This window comes from Lepeophtheirus salmonis, chromosome 12, assembly GCF_016086655.4.
Source record: "Lepeophtheirus salmonis chromosome 12, UVic_Lsal_1.4, whole genome shotgun sequence".
Taxonomy (NCBI): Eukaryota; Metazoa; Arthropoda; class Copepoda; order Siphonostomatoida; family Caligidae; genus Lepeophtheirus; species Lepeophtheirus salmonis.
This window is the reverse complement of record NC_052142.2, coordinates 6806503-6810076: the sequence shown is the minus strand read 5'-3', so window position 1 is coordinate 6810076 and position 3574 is coordinate 6806503.

Sequence of the window (3574 nt, the reverse complement as noted above, 5' to 3'; positions counted from 1 at the left end):
TTCTTGCCTTGTATTATTGTATCTCTAATATTTTGAAAATATAGGTAGGTTTTCACATGGTAAAATGTTATCTTCGTAGGTAATTTTCAGAACATAATTTTTTAAAGAACTTTACTCTTTATGATATTCAAAATTGAGTAAAAGCAAGATAATAATTTTAAATTAATGAAGTCACTAAATGTAGGTTCATTCTGAGCCCTATAATAAATGTTACAAAAGTAGACTTACGACGCACCTTATGTCATTACAATAGAGGCCTTAAACAACTTAACTCTATTACATCGAAAGTAGATAAAACCTAATAAAATAATTATTTTTAAAAGTAATACTTTCGTTTTAGTTTAAACAACTAATTTAAATTATATAAAATTATGAATACAATATGAGATTACCCGACTTTTTCTCTCCTACATATTCTCAATAAATATCAAAACTAGCATTTACATAAAATGTTTGCTTACAATTATAAATGACCAAAAATATAAATTAAGTAAGGATTTTATGGCAATAAGGAATTACCTTTTGCATTAAATATTTATTCTTATGGACTTCCAATTTTAAATTAGATTTCACAATTATGTTATAAACTATTTATATTTATGTTGATTTATAAAGTTTTTGTTCTAAATTTAATTTAATATATTGATTTCTTCTATCAAGGGAGCAACTGGAATTATAATTATATTATAGTTCTAAATTTTCATTAATTTTCAGTGGAAGTTATAGAAAAGGAAGCAATTACTTGTAATTGAAAAAATGATAACACATACAATTACCAATATTTTCAATCTAAAATTAATTATATAATAATATAGCTTTAAGAATCCCAAAAACACCTTAATTTTATAAACTTATGATGTAAAAAAAATCGATTTCATAAGGAAAAAGATTATAGTAAAATAATGATTTGATTCTGATGTTTCTCTCATGGACATACTACTGCTACTTAAAGTACACATATGTAACGTTTTTACGCTCTCTTATAATTTTGGTTTGTTTTTTAAATATATGTACAGCCGAATACGAATAAAGTGGACAAATAAGAACATTAACTATGGCATGGCAGTTAGAAATTTCTGTAGACATCATTACAATAGTTATTTTGGTAATAGATTTTGTAATTTTCGTCGTGTGTTTTAAATCGTTGATCATTGATCTAAAAATGATTTCCACGTTTGAAAATTCCTCTAAAAATGGGAAACGTAAACTAATCCATTTGAAGGCGTATAATTTCGTTAGGATATCAAGCTGGTCCAATCACTTGCCAACTTTTGTTCATCAGTATAGATTGACTTACATCTAACAGTAATGTTTTACGTACACAATAGCCAACCAAATAAGGGAAGGAATTCATTTCAGCTAAGTCGAGAGAGTTAATAAAAATGAATTCAAGATCTTCAATCTTTTTTTCCTTTTGAAATTCTTCGATTATTTTCGATTCCTCTAGTGATACTATAAGGAAGAATTACTGTCCTTATAACTTGGCGTATGTTTTTACATTTTGAAATTGTGTTAAAGAAAAAAATTTCTAGGCCCGTTCTTAAGATTCATAGGAGAAAGTGTTGGATTTTTATATCTTACTTGGGCAAATATATATTCAACACAGTCATTATTAAATCTACATCAAAATATAACAGAAGAACCTGCTTGAGAAAATAAGAAGTTGGACAGTTCAATGTAGGATATGGTAAAAAGTATCATTCCTTTCTGTAATGGCTTCCAAATGTTGAATTATGGACTTTATAATTGTTCAATACGTCGCTAATATTTATATTTATGTTGTCATGAGATTTCGTGTTCTTTTTGTAAATGATTTCAGTTATATTTTTGTAAATAAAGAGATCGCACATGTCTGAATGTTAAGAGTAAAATAAAACATAGTGACCCTCAACGTTAATTGAACACTTTCTAAACGGTTATACGGTTTCATATTATGTCGGTGGAGTACAAACCACAGGCCCAAGTCAACTGGACGTCTGGATTGGTTATTAAAAATAATAGAGTTGTCATCCAAACTGCTTCAAGACGTGGAACATTGGAGCGTCTACATAATGCACATTAGGGTATTAATTCTACACTTTAACGTACAAATCATACTGTTTACTGCCCAACTATTCAAAAAGACGTTCAAATTATTATTGATGGATGAAATGAATGTCGGATTCATCCCAACAAAAAGCCACATTATCTGTAAAGTCAAGTCTTAGTGTCTAAGCTTTTGCAAATACTGGGGGCTAACCTCATGGAATTAGACTGTAAGAATGCATTAGTGACAATAGACTTCTCTTTTGGATACATAACATAAGATGTCCTGCATAATACATCAACTGTAGCCCTAAATATCAATTTTAGCAAATTTGGGTTGGTAGTGGAGATCTACTCTGACAATGGGGCCTACTTTGAATCGTTAGGGTTCACAGAATTTTGCAGTACAATGGAAATAGCTCATCAGAGTCTAGTCCTAATTATCATCAATCAATAGGAAGAGTTGAGAAGCCAATATAAAAAAGTCAAACACAGAAATTGAAATCACATATGCGATCAACACTTATTATGACACACCCATTCGTGAGATGTTATCCAGTCCTGCTGTGCTGTATTTTGAAAGAAAGTGAACACTCAAATAGGATTTAAGTGATCTCCATTAATTCTGACAGATGAACAACAGATCAAGCTAATGAAGAAAATCATAGCCAATTAAGAAAACCACATTGTGAAGACGAATATTCTCAAGGTCAACTTGTATGGTTCTCTGAAGATGGGACAAAGGGATAGAGGTTTGGCATCGTGCAATACAAAGACGAGTATCCCAGATCTTATTGGATACTAAATGAAAGATATCAGCGTGTCTAGCGACGAAATAAGTGTAAAGTGAACCCCCTTTGTCCTCCAGTATCGTCAAATCTGGAACTTCAAGTGGTCAGCGCTTCTCGATATCCTCAGGTTGTTAGTGCTCCTCAAGGGTTTGCTCCTACAAGGGGCATAATTCCATCAGAATCACTGTTATCAAGTACTTTCGAAGTTAATACTTATACGGAGTCACGAGCTAAGTGTGTGAGAGATGGTACCCGAACCACTAAAGGACCGACTATACAGGAGCGTAACACTAGCCAAGTCCAGAGCAATACTCAACCTCAATTCATGTACTTTGAATAATTTCACATTACTAATATGTTTAAATCTTATTTTATTTGTTTTATATTTTGTTTTTTTAAAGGACATTTTGAATTATGGACTCTATAATTATTCTATACAGATTTATATTTATGTTGTGATGATATTCTTTGTTGTTTTTGATGTTTGACTCAAAAGATTTATCTAGTCCAAGTTTAAAATATTTGATAGGGAATTTTTCAGAGAAACTCTCCAACTCTAGTTTAATTTGAAGAGGGTAATTCATATCTTTTACATTTTGTCATTCTTGCAAAAGCTCTATAATAGTTGTATTGAAATAATCATTACCAATAATATAATAGATAAAGTATTAGAGAAATATATAATCGTACCTTGACATTCTTTAGTATGAATATATATCGCAGAATAAACTTTTATCAGATTTTGTACGCAAGGGCAA